The sequence below is a fragment of the Bombina bombina genome, chromosome 10, assembly GCF_027579735.1.
Source record: "Bombina bombina isolate aBomBom1 chromosome 10, aBomBom1.pri, whole genome shotgun sequence".
NCBI classification, from domain to species: domain Eukaryota; kingdom Metazoa; phylum Chordata; class Amphibia; order Anura; family Bombinatoridae; genus Bombina; species Bombina bombina.
The window spans coordinates 129,582,428-129,601,556 of record NC_069508.1 but is presented as its reverse complement, the minus strand read 5'-3'; positions in this window follow the sequence as shown (position 1 = coordinate 129,601,556).

Sequence of the window (19,129 nt, the reverse complement as noted above, 5' to 3'; positions counted from 1 at the left end):
CCTGTATAAGTGTATGCTATGAAGTGTGTGTGTGTATCTGCATGTGTAGGTGTATGCTGTGTAGTGTGTGTGTATCTGCCTGTATAAGTGTATGCTATGTAGTGTGTGTGTGTGAGTATCTGCATGTATAAGTGTAAGCTATGTAGTGTGTGTGTATCTGCATGTATAAGTGTATGCTATGTAGTGTGTGTGTATCTGCATGTATAAATGTATGCTATGTAGTGTGTGTGTATCTGCATGTATAAGTGTATGCTATGTAGTGTGTGTGTGAGTATCTGCATGTATAAGTGTAAGCTATGTAGTGTGTGTGTGTATAAGTGTATGCTATGCAGTGTGTGTGTATCTGCATGTTTAAGTGTATGCTATGTAGTGTGTGTGTATCTGCATGTATAAGTGTATGCTATGTAGTGTGTGTGTGTATCTGCATGTATAAGTGTATGCTATGAAGTGTGTGTGTGTATATCTGCATGTATAAGTGTATGCTATGTAGTGTGTGTGTATATCTGCATGTATAAGTGTATGCTATGTAGTGTGTGTGTATATCTGCATGTATAAGTGTATGCTATGTAGTGTGTGTGTATATCTGCATATATAAGTGTATGCTATGTAGTGTGTGTGTATCTGCATGTATAAGTGTATGCTATGTAGTGTGTGTGTATCTGCCTGTATAAGTATATGCTATGGTGTGTGTATGTGTGTGTGTGTGTGTATCTGCATGTATAAGTGTATGCTGTGTAGTGTGTGTATCTGCCTGTATAAGTGTATGCTATGAAGTGTGTGTGTGTATCTGCATGTGTAGGTGTATGCTGTGTAGTGTGTGTGTATCTGCCTGTATAAGTGTATGCTATGTAGTGTGTGTGTATCTGCATGTATAAGTGTATGCTATGTAGTGTGTGTCTATCTGCATGTATAAATGTATGCTATGTAGTGTGTGTGTATATCTGCATGTATAAGTGTATGCTATGTAGTGAGTGTGTATATCTGCATGTATAAGTGTATGCTATGTAGTGTGTGTGTATATCTGCATATATAAGTGTATGCTATGTAGTGTGTGTGTATCTGCATGTATAAGTGTATGCTATGTAGTGTGTGTGTATCTGCCTGTATAAGTATATGCTATGGTGTGTGTGTGTGTGTGTGTGTATCTGCATGTATAAGTGTATGCTGTGTAGTGTGTGTATCTGCCTGTATAAGTGTATGCTATGAAGTGTGTGTGTGTATCTGCATGTGTAGGTGTATGCTGTGTAGTGTGTGTGTATCTGCCTGTATAAGTGTATGCTATGTAGTGTGTGTGTATCTGCATGTATAAGTGTATGCTATGTAGTGTGTGTGTATCTGCATGTATAAATGTATGCTATGTAGTGTGTGTGTATATCTGCATGTATAAGTGTATGCTATGTAGTGTGTGTGTATATCTGCATGTATAAGTGTATGCTATGTAGTGTGTGTGTATATCTGCATATATATAAGTGTATGCTATGTAGTGTGTGTGTATCTGCATGTATAAGTGTATGCTATGTAGTGTGTGTGTATCTGCCTGTATAAGTATATGCTATGGTGTGTGTGTGTGTGTGTGTGTGTGTGTATCTGCATGTATAAGTGTATGCTGTGTAGTGTGTGTATCTGCCTGTATAAGTGTATGCTATGAAGTGTGGGTGTGTATCTGCATGTGTAGGTGTATGCTGTGTAGTGTGTGTGTATCTGCCTGTATAAGTGTATGCTATGTAGTGTGTGTGTGTGAGTATCTGCATGTATAAGTGTAAGCTATGTAGTGTGTGTGTATCTGCATGTATAAGTGTATGCTATGTAGTGTGTGTGTATCTGCATGTATAAATGTATGCTATGTAGTGTGTGTGTATCTGCATGCATAAGTGTATGCTATGTAGTGTGTGTGGGTGTGTGGGTGTATCTGCATGTATAAGTGTAAGCTATGTAGTGTGTGTGTGTATCTGCATGTAAAAGTTTATGCTATGTAGTGTGTGTGTATCTGCATGTATAAGTATATGCTATGGAGTGTGTGTGTGTGTGTATCTGCATGTATAAGTGTATGCTGTGTAGTGTGTGTATCTGCCTGTATAAGTGTATTCTATGAAGTGTGTGTGTATCTGCATGTGTAGGTGTATGCTGTTTAGTGTGTGTGTATCTGCCTGGATAAGTGTATGCTATGTAGTGTGTGTGTGTATCTGCATGTATAAGTGTATGCTATGTAGTGTGTGTATCTGCATGTATACGTGTATGTTATGTAGTGTGTGTGTATCTGCATGTATAAGTGTATGCTATGTAGTGTGTGTGTATCTGCCTGTATAAGTATATGCTATGGTGTGTGTGTGTGTGTGTGTGTATCTGCATGTATAAGTGTATGCTGTGTAGTGTGTGTATCTGCCTGTATAAGTGTATGCTATGAAGTGTGTGTGTGTATCTGCATGTGTAGGTGTATGCTGTGTAGTGTGTGTGTATCTGCCTGTATAAGTGTATGCTATGTAGTGTGTGTGTGAGTATCTGCATGTATAAGTGTAAGCTATGTAGTGTGTGTGTATCTGCATGTATAAGTATATGCTATGTAGTGTGTGTGTATCTGCATGTATAAATGTATGCTATGTAGTGTGTGTGTATCTGCATGTATAAGTGTATGCTATGTAGTGTGTGTGTGAGTATCTGCATGTATAAGTGTAAGCTATGTAGTGTGTGTGTGTATAAGTGTATGCTATGCAGTGTGTGTGTATCTGCATGTTTAAGTGTATGCTATGTAGTGTGTGTGTATCTGCATGTATAAGTGTATGCTATGTAGTGTGTGTGTGTATCTGCATGTATAAGTGTATGCTATGAAGTGTGTGTGTGTATATCTGCATGTATAAGTGTATGCTATGTAGTGTGTGTGTATATCTGCATGTATAAGTGTATGCTATGTAGTGTGTGTGTATATCTGCATGTATAAGTGTATGCTATGTAGTGTGTGTGTATATCTGCATGTATAAGTGTATGCTATGTAGTGTGTGTATATCTGCATGTATAAGTGTATGCTATGTAGTGTGTGTATATCTGCATGTATAAGTGTATGCTATGTAGTGTGTGTGTATATCTGCATGTATAAGTGTATGCTATGTAGTGTGTGTGTGAGTATCTGCATGTATAAGTGTATGCTATGTAGTGTGTGTGTGAGTATCTGCATGTATAAGTGTATGCTATGTAGTGTGTGTGTATATCTGCACGTATAAGTGTATGCTATGTAGTGTGTGTGTGTATCTGCATGTATAAGTGTATGCTATGTAGTGTGTGTGTATATCTGCATGTATAAGTGTATGCTATGTAGTGTGTGTGTATATCTGCATGTATAAGTGTATGCTATGTAGTGTGTGTGTGTGTGTATCTGCATGTATAAGTGTATGCTATGTAGTGTGTGTGTATCTGCATGTGTAAGTGTATGCTATGTAGTGTGTGTGTATCTGCATGTGTAAGCATATGCTATGTAGTGTGTGTGTATATCTGGTGTATATCTGCATGTATAAGTGTATGCTATGTATTGTATGTATATCTGCATGTATAAGTGTATGCTATGTAGTGTGTGTGTATCTGCATGTGTAAGTGTATGCTATGTAGTTTGTGTGTATATCTGCATGTATAAGTGTATGCTATGTAGTGTGTGTATATCTGCATGTATAAGTGTATGCTATGTAGTCTGTGTGTATATCTGCATGTATAAGTGTATGCTATGTAGTGTGTGTATATCTGCATGTATAAGTGTATGCTATGTAGTGTGTGTGTATATCTGCATGTATAAGTGTATGCTATGTAGTGTGTGTGTATATCTGCATGTATAAGTGTATGCTATGTAGTGTGTGTGTGAGTATCTGCATGTATAAGTGTATGCTATGTAGTGTGTGTGTATATCTGCATGTATAAGTGTATGCTATGTAGTGTGTGTGTGTATCTGCATGTATAAGTGTATGCTATGTAGTGTGTGTGTATATCTGCATGTATAAGTGTATGCTATGTAGTGTGTGTGTGTGTATCTGCATGTATAAGTGTATGCTATGTAGTGTGTGTGTGAGTATCTGCATGTATAAGTGTATGCTATGTAGTGTGTGTGTATATCTGCACGTATAAGTGTATGCTATGTAGTGTGTGTGTGTGTATCTGCATGTATAAGTGTATGCTATGTAGTGTGTGTGTATCTGCATGTGTAAGTGTATGCTATGTAGTTTGTGTGTATATCTGCATGTATAAGTGTATGCTATGTAGTGTGTGTATATCTGCATGTATAAGTGTATGTTATGTAGTGTGTGTGTATCTGCATGTATAAGTGTATGCTGTGTAGTGTGTGTGTATCTGCATGTATAAGTGTATGCTGTGTAGTGTGTGTGTATCTGCATGTGTAAGTGTATGCTATGTAGTTTGTGTGTATATCTGCATGTATAAGTGTATGCTATGTAGTGTGTGTATATCTGCATGTATAAGTGTATGCTATGTAGTCTGTGTGTATATCTGCATGTATAAGTGTATGCTATGTAGTGTGTGTATATCTGCATGTATAAGTGTATGCTATGTAGTGTGTGTGTATATCTGCATGTATAAGTGTATGCTGTGTAGTGTGTGTGTATCTGCATGTATAAGTGTATGCTGTGTAGTGTGTGTGTATCTGCATGTGTAAGTGTATGCTATGTAGTGTGCTACTGTGCATTTTTGCTGACTTTAAAGGCCAGAATCTAGAATATTAATGGGGAATGCAGAGAGCAGTTTTAAAGAATCTATTATTAAATGTCCAATTAAGATAAAAAATATTTTTCACTGTCTCTGCAAAGGCTAATTAAATACAGAGCTCACATAGCTATACCAGTGGTTTGAGCTTGAATTTTATTTATATAACTTTGGTCTTATGTTTTTTTTGTTAAGCCCTGTCCCTGCTCCTGCCCACCACATTTCAATTTTTTGCCGGGGGGGGTCCTTTTTTGAATTTTGAAATGTTGGGAGGTATGTATATGTGTACATATGTATTTATATGTGCATATATGTTTGTAAATACATACATACATATAAAAATACATAAATATATCTGTACACATATAAATATATACAGTATATATATATACACACATACACATATTAAGACGTGTATGTATGTATGTATCTCTATGTTAACACCTGAGACCTTATATCTTTGACCCTCTATAACTTTTATTGCAATTTTTTTTTTAAATATTTTTTTATTTGATAGTGTTATTATCAGTGTAACTGTACTTTCAAAAGTATTTTTTGATGTGTTTTGTGACACTTTTTTGATTTGCGTAACAGTTAACCAGAGTCGCAGAGCTCTGAGGCAAAGCGCCACTGGAGCGACCCGGGGTAAAGGTCAGCGGGCGTCCGGGGTAATCTGCTCTTACATGTGGAGGTACAAACAGCAAAAAAAGAAACAGGAAGAGTTTGGGAGATCCCGTAAGCCACGAAAGGGCCAAAACTGTAAAAAAACATTGAGACAGGTAGTAGGGGGTGGGGGTAGCCTTGGCAGCCTGGTATCCATGACATACCTCTACTTAAAGGTATTACTGTTTCAGTAGCATATGTACATACTAAAAAAGTGAAAAGATATTGGAGGGGGGTAACCTTAATGCCTTGGGTAGTATGGGCATTAAGTGGATTTTTACTTTTAATATTTTTATTCTATATAGGTTAAATATATTTTAAATGTAATACATTTTAATATATAGAGATTGTTTTATATCCTGTACTGTGTATACTGTAGTATATAATGTAACTATAACTATAATATGTAACACACATACACAATGCTTGAAAAATGCGCTTGTCCAGTCGTCCAGAACAAATAAAAAATGTAACTGGGGAAGTTGGGTGTAGGAATATCCTCACCCCTTTGTATTCTGTTTATGGGGCCTATTTACTAATGTATCATGTCCGCCGCACATCGATAAATGCCAACAGAATACGCTGTCGGCATTTATCATTGCACCGGCAGTTCTTGTGAACTGCTGGTGCAATGCCGCCCCCTGCAGATTCCTGGCCAATCGGACGCTAGCAGGGGGTGTCAATCAACCTGATCGTATTCGATCAGGTTGATTTCCTGCGATGTCTGTCCGCCTCCTCAGAGCAGGTGGACAGGTTATGGAGCAGCAGTCCTTAGACCGCTGCTTCATAACTGGTGTTTCTGGCGAGCCTGAAGGCTCGCCAGAACCATGGCCCTTCAAGCTCCATACGGAGCTTGATAAATGGGCCCCTATGGCTAAACATATATTTAAATTATATAAATCATGCAAAGGCAGTAAATATGTACTGCTCGCTGGTTTTTGCAGAGAAAAAAATCGATGGCGGCTGGAGCAGTGCAGCTATGTAGCCGGTAGGAGCTGTGCTGCCCTGTAGATACTGCTGATGTCTTGAATCAGAGGCAGCATGTCAGGAGAGGGTTCCAAGTGGGCTCTAGTCTTGCTGTGAAGAGAGAGAGAGAGAAAGAAAGAAAGAAAGAAAGAGATAGAGTAAAAGAGAAAGAAATAGAGTAAAAGAGAAAGAGAGAGAAAAAATGAGAGAGAGAGAAAAGGAGAAAGATATAGAAAGAGAGAGAAAAAGAGGAAGAGAGAAAACGAGATAGAAAGAGAGGGAGAGAGAGAGAGAGAGAGAGAGAGAGAGAGAGAGAGAGAGAGAGAGAGAGAGAGAGAGAGAGAGAAAGAGAGATAAAAGGAGAAAAGAGAGAAAAAAAGAGAGAGAGAGAAAGAGAGAAAAAGAGAGAGAGATACATTTTTAAAATTGGAAATATATGCTGAAAGTAATCAATGTCTGTAAGGCACTGTGGTATCCTGTAAGGTGATGTCCCTTTATTTATTTTTACCTGATCTGTTTTTTTTTTATAATTGTTAACTTTAAATTATTGAACTAGAAGAATTTCCCGAATAAAACTCTCTGCTGGCACCTAAATCCCTTCCTTATCTCTCTTCTCAGTTCGTAATGTTTACTTCTTGAACTATTACAATCCGCATTATAACCAGTGGACCCTAGAGCAATGGTAATATTTGGGGTATTAAAAAAATCTTAGTAAGGAATATTATAGATGTTGATTAGGGGCATATCATGGCCTAGACTAACAAGGCTGGTGCCTAGGCCAGCAGATTTGGGAGGGGCAGCATATCTGTCCTATCCTTTCTCTAAAAGCCAGCACACAGTACAGTGAGCGATAAAGTGCAGGCTTTTACAGAGAAGACAAGGCACATGCGCTGATTAAGGTTGCTCTTTACAGGCAGTGCTCCTTTAAATTGTTGCTTTATTTAGAGCCAACAGGATTTTTGCAGTGGAAGCGTTCTTTGTGAGAAACTTGACCGGGGATATACTTACAAGGTGAGGCTGGAGGAGAAGACCTTGTGCCGATATGCTGCCTCCCCTTATCATCTGTGGTGGGTCCGGGAGCGCAGTGCTTATTGCAGGTCTTAGTAACTGACTGGATGTGTCTGTGCACTGCTTAGATCAGCTTGTGATGTCTAATCATAAACTCTCAGCGCTAATGTATGTTAGCTACTAATAGCTAGCTTTCTCTGCATTCATGTGATGTCTAATCATAAACTCTCAGCGCTAATGTATGTTAGCTACTAATAGCTAGCTTTCTCTGCATTCATGTGATGTCTAATCATAAACTCTCAGCGCTAATGTATGTTAGCTACTAATAGCTAGCTTTCTCTGCATTCATGTGATGTCTAATCATAAACTCTCAGCGCTAACGTATGTTAGCTACTAATAGCTAGCTTTCTCTGCATTCATGTGATGTCTAATCATAAACTCTCAGCGCTAATGTATGTTAGCTACTAATAGCTAGCTTTCTCTGCATTCATGTGATGTCTAATCATAAAGTCTCAGTGCTAATAATGTATGTTAGCTACTAATAGCTAGCTTTCTCTGCATTCATGTGATGTCTAATCATAAACTCTCAGTGCTAATGTATGTTAGCTACTAATAGCTAGCTTTCTCTGCATTCATGTGATGTCTAATCATAAACTCTCAGCGCTAATGTATGTTAGCTACTAATAGCTAGCTTTCTCTGCATTCATGTGATGTCTAATCATAAACTCTCAGCGCTAATGTATGTTAGCTACTAATAGCTAGCTTTCTCTGCATTCATGTGATGCCTAATCATAAACTCTCAGCGCTAATGTATGTTAGCTACTAATAGATAGCTTTCTCTGCATTCATAAACCCACAGAGTAAATAGGAAGAGGACACTTAAAAAGTTTCATTACTTGAATGATTGTAATTACTGTATGTTGTTGCATGTGAAGGGCAGTGATTGTTTCAAAGTGTATTCTTCTTTCCCTCCATTCCTCTCTCCCTTCTTTCCCTTTCTCCCTCTCTTCCTCGCTTAACTCACTCCCTCCCTCTACTCCCTTCCTTCTTTCCCTCCCTCCCTTCTTTCTCTAAACTCCCTCCCTTGCTCCCTTCTTTCACTCCTTTCTTTCCCTCACCACTTTCTCTCTCTCTCTCTCTCTCTCTCTCTCTCTCTCTCTCTCTCTCTCTCTCTCTCTCTCTCTCTCTCTCTCTCTCTCTCTCTCCATCCCTTACTGCTTTCCTTTCCATCCCTTTTTTCCACTCCCCTTCTTTTCTCTCCCTTCTCTCAGATAGAAAATGGTATGAGATGCATGCAATTCAACCCACCTGTATGCAAGTGTTTTGCTAGCCTATTTTCTTTTTAATTGTAATTAAAAAACAAACAAAACAAAAACATTATACAAACTGACCCAAAAAAATATTAAGTGGAAAAAAGGCCTAAAACCTTTGATGTGGGGCAGCAGAATTTTAAGTGCCTAGGGCATCACAAAACATAAACACGCCACTAATGTTGATTATTGTGCCAAAAACATACTCAACATAAATCATCCATCACTAATGGTTTACAAGTACATTTTCACTTACTAAAAACTATCCTGAAAATCAAATGCCTTTTAAAGGGACATGAAACCCCAATTTTTTCTTTCATTTAAGTCGAACGTACAATTTTAAACAACTTCCAGTTTGCTTCTATTATGAAATTTTATTCATTCCCTTTGTATTATTTGTTGAAGGAGCAGCAATGCACTACTGGTTTCTAACTGAACACATGGGTGAGCCAATGACAATCTGTATATATATATATATATATATATATATATATATATATGCAACCACCAATCAGCAGCTAGAACCTAGGTTATTTGCTGCTCCTGAGCTTACCTAGATAAATAATTCAGCAAAGGATAACAAGAGAAGGAAGCAAATTAAATAAACAAAGTAAATTGGAAAATTGCTTAAAATTCTATGGTCTGTCTAAATCATGAATGTCTAATTATGACTTTACGGTCCCTTTAAGTCATTTAATTTAAAGAATTTGAATGTATTTTTCATGTTTTGAATAAAGCTACTTACATCTGAACTGTGAGCTCATAATACCCTTTTGTGTAGCTTCATGCAGTCATTTTAACGGTTAGCAAGGATTAATCCCATAGCTATGAAACAAAAAATGACTTTTTTTCCGCCCATAAACCTCCATTTTTCATTTAAACAAAATCTGTAACCTCACTCGTATTCAGGATCACAGCAGATCCACCAACCTCCAACCACCCAGCAAGTCTCATTTTGTGACACCACACATTGAGAAGGTTGCAGTATGATGTGCTATTGCCGGAACATAGTGCAAAAGAAATAAAATGAAAAAGAACAAGGAGTTTATTACATTTCTATGATTTCATTACATGATCTTATATTAGCTAGGAAGGAAATTAGCAATTCTTTGGAAAGTAAATTTGCATAATACTATTTTAAGGTATTCTAAAATACTGTTAGACTTAAAGGGAAGTACACATTATACTATTTTAAGGTGCTCTATATTACCATTACACATAAAGGGATGTAAAAATTGTACTTTTGGTAAGTGGTTTTTATGTTTTCAGATAGAAAATACAATTTTAAACAACTTTCCAATTTACTTTCATTATCTAACCTGCTTTATTCACTTGCTATCCTTTGTTGAAGCACTACATGGCAGGAAACTGTACCGTCATTTAGAGCTCTTCTTAATGTATAACATTCATGTAGAACTGCTACTATATAGTGTTACAGACACGTGCATGCCCCTAAGCTTACCACCCTGCTTTTCAACAAAGGATGCCAAAAGAACAACGGAAATGTAATAATAGAAGTAAATTGGAAAGTTGTTAAAATTGTATGCTTATCAGAATCATGAAAGAAAAACATGTGGACTTTTTGTCTCTTTAAGGTCCAATGATCTAAAACTATCCTCTCAGTACTGCGAAGTCCCCTCAAAGAATTTTAGAAATGTACATTTTAGCTTGAGAGCTGTTTATCTTATTACACAGGATTCTGTAGGTGTAGGACATACACTTTTTTTTACTTGATTTTTTTAAATGCTGGTGAGATTTTTTTTTTTTTTAATCATCAGGTGTTAAGAATGTGTCAGTGCATGCGAAAATAAAGGATCTCTTATAAAGAAAAATGTAAAGCAGATTTTTAAATGCACATATATTGCATTACAGATTCTCGTAGATATAGCCATGCGCAAGAGACTGCAAAGGTCCTCAGTATTTACACATTGATAACATATCCCATTTAGAACCCTTTCCTGCTGAGGATAAAGTGTCTACATCGGAACAACTGTTCCGATGTAGACAAATTGAAATTACGCAATCGTGCATACGATCGCGAGATTTCAATTATTGGATCAGGTCTGGGGGGGCGTCCCTATAATGCTAGCAACGCCCTCCAGACCGCGATCAAATCCAGGAAGCTCAGAAGGCTTCAGGACAGCCGTTAGCTATGACGTTGTATTCCTTCATAACGGCGCTAAAGCCCAGTGCCGTTTGGACGAAATACAACGACATAGTGGCGGCAAAAGGTTAAAAAGCTTAAAAAACTGGAAACTTTCATAAAGAACTACATTTCCCATGATGCTCAACTGGGAAATGTAGTCCTGAAACATCTGGAGTGCCAAGGTTCGCCATCACTGTTCTAGACTGTTAAAGGAATATGAAACCTAAATATTTTCTTTTGTGATTCAGAAAGAGAAAACAATTTTAAGAAAGTTTCCAGTTAACAGCAATTATCACATTTTCTTTAATTCCTAAGAATTATTTTGTTGAATTGATTTACCTTGTTATATGTCTGGAGAACTAGATGACAGGAAATAGTGCTGTCATCTAGTTGTCCTGCAAAAGTATAGCATTGTAGCAAAACTACTGCTATAGAGAGCTCCAGACATGTGCACACTCCTGAGTTTTTTTTTTAACAAAAGATACAAAGAGAACAAAGAAAATCTCATATAGAAGTAAAATAGAAAGTTGATTAACCCTTTGAGTGCTAAGCATTTTCTCACCTGGGTGCTAATCTGGATTTTATTTATTTTTTTTTAAATATTTTTGTTGTTTTTTTTGTTTTATTTTTCAGATCCCCAACACTTATACTGTTGGAAAGGTAATGCGATTGCCTTTCCAACGGTGGGTCTTGGGGGTATGTAACTGCTTAGATGCCTGAGATACATGCATTTAAGCAGCATGCCCCATTTCCCTATACTGTCTATTGTGAGTTTTAAATAAAGTTGCGCTGTCATGTCATTGCGCGTGATGTCACCATGCAAAACGTGAAGCTCCGGCGATGCATGTCACTATGTAGGCCCGATCGCTGGGGTTGGAGCGGGTGGGAGCCCCCAGATCTCCCTCAAGGTGGGTGAGTGCTGGCGATGGCTCTGAGCCTGTCGTTAGCACCTGACTGAGACAATTTGCGACGTCGTTAGCACTCAAGGGGTTAAAATTAAATGTTCTATCTGAATTAAGAAAGGCGTTTTATGTTTCATGTCCTTTTAAAGTTTATAAAATATATGTTGACAGTGAATGTGTCTTATTCTTAGATATGTATTAAATAAAGATTTAGTTTTAGTTTTTTCTATTTTTTTTTTTAAAAAAGTGCTAAAGTCCCTGTGTGTTTAGTGGGGTGAATATCCCAAGGAGCCTGCCTTTAAAATGTACAGTTAAGATTATTTATAAGGGTCTGCATTATATTTGACTAATTCTGAGCACAATATTAATTTATATATAAAAAAAATTATTGCTCTCTTCATTAAGGATTTAATTTATATGGAAATGCTTGTAGCTAAATCATTTGAAAAGTTTTTCTAAAAATTGACCCCAAAGTTATATACAAGTAACTGTGCAGTGATAAAATGCTCTTAGAAATTAGAACATTTTCTTTTCGTACTTTTCTGTCCCTTTAACTGGATACTTTTTTTTAATGTTTCATTATAATTTGTTTTAAGACACCCACCAGGTTCATTATAATATTTTATCTATTAGACAGTTTTATCTTTTTTATTTTCTTTTGATTTGGAATAAAAGAGACAAACAAAAGTTGAACAAAGAATCCGGTTGGTAAAGCTCTGTATTTTAAACTGGGCACCGCCATCTTGTAGCTCGCGTATTGGTGCATCCTGTGACAGGAGCACTGCACTTTCACAGATTTTTTTTGACAGCTGTGCCTTTCATTTCAACTCACATAATAGACAACATAAGAGTTACATTTTTGCAGTTTTTGCACAGTTTAAAATTTACATAACAAATTTAAGCTCCAAGATGGCGGCACCCTATATCAAGATGAAGAGCTTCACTAACTGATTGTCATGATCCGATCATTGCTGTGTCGCCGCAGCTCCTGCATCTCTCTCTCCTTCTTCACCATGTCACGTTGCCTAGTAACGTGACACAGTCTTCCTGTGTCACGTCCCCTAAGTCGTCACGGCCCTTTCAATCTTCAGCGAGACTTCTCTCTGGTGCCCGTTTGTCCGATATCACTTCCTGCTTCTTGGCTCGTATACTGACCGTGAGTGCCTTTTCCTTAATCCTGCTTAAAGAATTTGACCATTGCTTTGCCTGACCACTCTGCTGCCGAATCCTTAAACTTGCTAAAAGGGACATTTGGTCATTGCTTGCCTGACCATTCTGTTGCTGAATCCTTAAACCTGCTTAAAGGGACATTTGATCATTGCTTGCCTGACCACTCTGCTGCCAAATCCTTAAAATTGCTTAAAGGGACATTGACCATTGCTTTCCCTGACCACTCTAAAGGATCAACTTCTGCCTGCTTTAAAGTGATACTGACCTCTGCTTTGCCTGACCCCTCTAACAGATCACCCTCTGCCTGCTTTAAAGTGATACTGACCTCTGCTTTGCCTGACCACTCTAACAGATCATCCTCTGCCTGCTTTTAAAGTGATACTGACCTCTGCTTTGCCTGACCACTCAACCTGCTTTTAAGTTTCTGTACATTGTACTCCTACTTCTCATCAAGTACCTGTTCCCATGGCCCTGCATCATCTGTGAGTACACAGTTTTCTTTTCCTGCATAGTAACTGTTTTTTCTCTTCTGAGTGGGTCACGTCCTGGTTTTCTCTCAGTGTGCTAGCGTGTGTGTCAATTATCACTCTAGCAGTTGGGCCTAATCCTGGACTGACTCTATACGGCTGACACTGATACTTATAAAAGGTTAATATAAGAGAATGACTTTGAAAAAAGTTGCAGGCACAGGAGGAAAAACAATATCATGGTGAGTAGTAACCATTCTATTGTAGTTGTACTCAGCAATTGAATGTCCCTTTAAAAACAGTTTAGATTTACTATATTAAAAATACAGTCCCCACAGTTTGATCTGTATATACCCCACTTTTTAAAAAGGCCATTCATAAGCCTAAAGTAAAATGTTACATACAGTACGAAGGGACTATAGATAACAATATATACTAGACATGTGCAGGCCAAAAAAAATCGTTTGGATTAAATTTTCATTTTGTATATTCAGAGAAATTCATTTCCCTGAATATTCATTTGCCTGCACTTTTCGGTTTTGTTTTGCTAAACATCTACATCTGTTTTCATTAAACAAATGTAAATGTTTTGAAGCTACAGGTGAAAAGTTCACCTGTAACTAAAAATACTTACCTTAATGCGCTCTGGAGAGCAACCCTAACCCAATTCTCCTCTTTCTACGCTAACACCTGGCTTAATGCTCTTGGCCTCCTGTTAGTGCGGCGAGGGCTCTGGCAAGAAGAGGAATGGGTTAGCGTGCTCTCCAGAAAATTAATACTGGTGAATTTTGTCAGTATTTTTCATTTTCTTTTATTTTAGTTGGTGCTTTTGTTTGGAGTTTCCTTTTTGTTCACGGAACCCCAATTTTCACGATGATGTGCATGTGAATTTGTCCGAAAACGAATGCACATGTCTAGTATATACTGTTAAAGTGTATACCATATATATATATATATATATATATATATATATATATATAAAATCCTGGGATTTTAAATGTAAAACATTTATTTAAGAATATAAACATACAGTGCAACAGGAATCAAGTGAGCACCTATCAGATTAAAAAAACCATTGCACAACGTTACACAAATGTAGTCTGTATGACCCAATAAGAGAGAGTAGCCCCCAATAACTAAATTCTGCCTATACATTACCGACAAAAAAAGCCTTGTTCTATGACTGAAATATCTCATTAATTATAAAAGAAACACTACGAAAATAAAACTTTAGTGGCAAGTTTATCAAACAAACTCTGATCATATAAAAAAGGCAGAAAGAACACAAAATAATATGCCAAAGCTCTGAAAACGTTTCATTGTTTCTTTATGAGTGTTCACAATGTGAGAAGAGATAAGGCAATGAAAAAATAACATATAGACCTAGATTAGTGCAGAGTGTGCTATCAATATAGCTGGACTGTAGAATTTCTATTGCTATTGCCGCTGTTCTAAACATCACTCATTTTAGAAGTTGATCTGTTGCACTCATTTTTTTCATAGAAATACTTCAGATACCATTGTTGTTCACTTAGAAGAAAACAGTCTTTTTATTTTTAAATATAAATATCTTTATCTATCTATCTATCTATCTATCTATCTATCTATCTATCTATCTATCTGTCTATCTATCTGCAGTGGGGCAAAAAAGTATTTAGTCAGCCACCAATTGTGCAAGTTATCCCACTTGAGAAGATGAGAGAGGCCTGTAATTTTCATCATAGGTATACCTCAACTATGAGAGACAAAATGTGGAAACAAATCCAGACAATCACATTGTCTGATTTGGAAAGAATTTATTTGCATATTTGCATATTATGGTGGAAAATAAGTATTTGGTCAAACAAGCAAGATCTCTGGCTCTCACAGACCTGTATCTTCTTCTTTAAGAGGCTCCTCTGTCGAAGGACACCAGAAACAAAATTGTAGACCTGCACCAGGCTGGGAAGACTGAATCTGCAATAGGCAAACAGCTTGGTGTGAAGAAATCAACTGTGGGAGCAATAATTAGAAAATGGAAGACATACAAGACCACTGATAATCTCCCTCGATCTGGGGCTCCACGCAAGATCTCACCCCGTGGGGTCAAAATGATCACAAGAACGGTGAGCAAACATCCCAGAACCACACAAAGGGACCTAGTGAATGACCTGCAGAGAGCTGGGACCAATGTAACAAAGGCTACCATCAGTAACACACTACTCCGCCAGGGACTCAGATCCTGTAGTGCCAGACGTGTCCCCCTGCTTAAGCCAGTACATGTCCAGGCCCTGAAGTATGCTAGAGAGCATTTGGATGATCCAGAAGCGGATTGGGAGAGTGTCATATGGTCAGGTGAAACCAAAGTAGAACTGTTTGGTAGAAACACAACTCGTTGTGTTTGAAGGAGAGAGAATGCTGAGTTGCAACCAAAGAACACCATACCTACTGTGAAGCATGGGGGTGGCAACATCATGCTTTGGGGCTGTTTCTCTGCAAAGGGAACAGGACGACTGAAAGAATGAATGGGGCCATGTATCGTGAGATTTTGAGTGCAAACCTCCTTCCATCAGCAAGGGCATTGAAGATGAAATGTGGCTGGGTCTTTCAGCATGACAATGATCCCAAACACACTGTCGGGGCAACGAAGGAGTGGGTTCGTAAGAAGCATTTCAAGGTCCTGGAGTGGCCAAGCCAGTCTCCAGATCTCAATCCCATAGAAAACCTTTGGAGGGAGTTGAAAGTCCGTGTTGCCCAGCGACAGCCCCAAAACATCACTGCTCTAAAGGAGATCTGCATGCAGGAATGTGCCAACATACCAGCAACAGTGTGTGACAAACTTGTGAAGACTTACAGAAAACGTTTGACCTCTGTCATTGCCAGCAAAGGATATATAACAAAGTATTGACCAAATACTTATTTTCCACCATAATTTGCAAATAAATTCTTTCCAAATCAGACAATGTGATTGTCTGGATTTGTTTCCACATTTTGTCTCTCATAGTTGAGGTATACCTATGATGAAAATTACAGGCCTCTCTCATCTTCTTAAGTGGGAGAACTTGCACAATTGGTGGCTGACTAAATACTTTTTTGCCCCACTGTATCTATCTATCTATCTATCTATCTATTTATTTATCTATCATCTTTCTATCTACACGCATACATACACACGCACAATATACAGTATAAGTATATATATATATATATATATATATAAACATGCACATATATATGAGTGAGTCCTAAACAGCACACTGAACTTCATTTATACAGTAAATGTTTCTCAATCCACACCAGAGTTTTTTTTAAATCATTTGAAAAGCTTTTCTAAAGAATTGACCCCATAGTTTTATACAAGTAACTGTGTAGTGATAAAATGCTCTTAGAAATTAGAACATTTTCTTTTCATACTTTTCTGTCCCTTTAACTGGAAACTTTTTTTTTATGTTTCGTTATAATTTGTTTTGAGACACCCACCAGGATCATTATAATATTTTATCTATTAGACAGTTTTATCTTTTTATTTTCTATCTATCTATGCACACACATACATACACACACACAATATACAGTATAAGTATATATATATATATATATATATATATATATATATATAAAACATGCACATATATATGAGTGAGTCCTAAACAGCACACTGGACTTCATTTATACAGTAAATACAGTAAATGTTTCTCAATCCACACCAGAGTTTTGCAACACACTGGTCACAAGATTCATGCAAGGGACTGAGCTGTGCCTATGTAGTAGACAATAGCTAGAAATATCTCTAGGGACATTCAGGAACTGTTCTATCTGTCCTAAAATCACATGCCATGCTTCGGATATACAGCAGCAGGCAAGCAAATCTTCATTTAGACAGACAGGTTAAGTAGAGTCTAACTTTTTGACAAACGTCTGAAAATTCATCATTGCTTCTTTATGAGTGTTCACAATAATGTGAGAGCAGATGAGGCAGTGAAAAAAACATATAGACAAAGATTATAGATTATAAGTGCAGAGTGTGCTATGAATATAGCTGGACCATGGAATTTCAATTGATATTGCAGCTGTTCTAAACATCACTCATATTAGAAGTTGAAAGTTAAGTGTTGCACTCATTTTTTTCATAGAAATACTTCCAATACCATTGTTTTATACTGCACTTGTAACTTAGCCCATAATTAAAACATATCTAGTGCACAGCAGAAAGTGTGAAAGTGCTCAGGGTGTTTACCTTATTTCTGTTAAAATCCTTCAAACACAACAGAAAGGTACATTTAAATGTTGTATAGAATATGGCAAATTTACATTAATTTGAGGTCCAGCAAATAGCTAATATATATTTGTTTTAGGATTAGCTTGTCTCACTCAAAATATTTTGTTATGGATAGTTCTGTCCTCATAATAAATGCATTCTGGATGCAGTCCCATTACCACAAGTAAGTACACAATATTTTATGAGGAACTGAGTCATAAATGAGTCCTAAAAAGTAAACGAAACTTAATTTATACAGTAAATGATTCTCAATCCACTCCAGAGTTTTGCAACACACTGGTCACAAGATTCAAGGGACTAAGTTGGCCGACGTAGACAATAGCTAGAAAAATCTCCAGGGATATTCAGGAACTCTTCTACCTGTTCTAAAATCACAAGACTACCGCTATGCTTTGGATTTACAGCAGCAGCAAACAAATCTCCATTTAGACAGACAGGGTAAGTCAGTGTAACTTCTTGGACAAAACTCTCCATACTCTCCATGCTCATTTATCTCCAATGCCCCTTTCTCTGAGATTCATGATTCACAGACAGATGTAGGGCTGGGGAGAATCCCCTTTTTGTAGGGTTGAGCAGCGGAAAATAAGAAAGAGTCACATTAGCAGCCTCGCTAGGAGACTATAGATCATGGTGGCACCAGCTAAGAGAGGGCCTGGCCTCTATAAAGCTTTCTATGTTCTACCAGAGAATAACATTGTATAGCAATATTTACAGCAATGTACTCCTGAGGCTTTGCTAGTACAATATTGATGGGTTATTTAAACCGATGAGCCCTTTGTAAAGAAGCATTTAAAGGATAAATGATAGCTCATCCGGTGCACAGAATTACTCCTTCTTCACCCGGAAGTTCCCCACTAAGAACAAAATGCTCTTAAAAAAGCTGATGAAACAGGAATTGCTTGAACACGTAAAGAGATCATTAGGCTGTGTCAGAACAATATGAAAGTTATTCATAAAGACCTTTATTAATATTTTTATTGATTTATTTGTAAAAATATTTTAAGAGAAAATAGTACACATGTATTAGCAATAATGTTTTTATTTTATTTACTTCTTTTACTGCGCGCTGGCACATGAGAACAAATCTATTAAAAAACAGAGTTTTAAACATTTGAAACAAAGGGTGGGAGAGTGGAGGTGGGAGGAGAGAGGAGGAGTCAGCCTCAACTAGGCACACAAAGAAGAGGGAGAGTGGGGCAGACTATGGCAAGTGGGGGTGGGGCTAGTGGTAGCCTGTCACAGCCTGCAGGGACAGAGGAGGGAGAGAGGGCTGATCACCAGTCACAGGAGGGTGAGTCTGTGTCTGCTGGCCCTTCAGGTGTGAAGGGCAGGCTAAGAGAGGAGAGGTACTCCGAGGAGGAGAAGGAGGCTCTGGTTGAGGCCTGCTTGGAGAGGGCACCTCAGCTGGAGAACCCTAACCTGAGGGTGAGTGTCCGGAATTAGTTGTGAGACGCAATTGTTCTACTGCTAGCATAAAAATTTGTTGTCACGACTCCAGGAAAGTAACCAAGGCGAAGATGGCACAGCAGGCTAAAAAGGCTGGG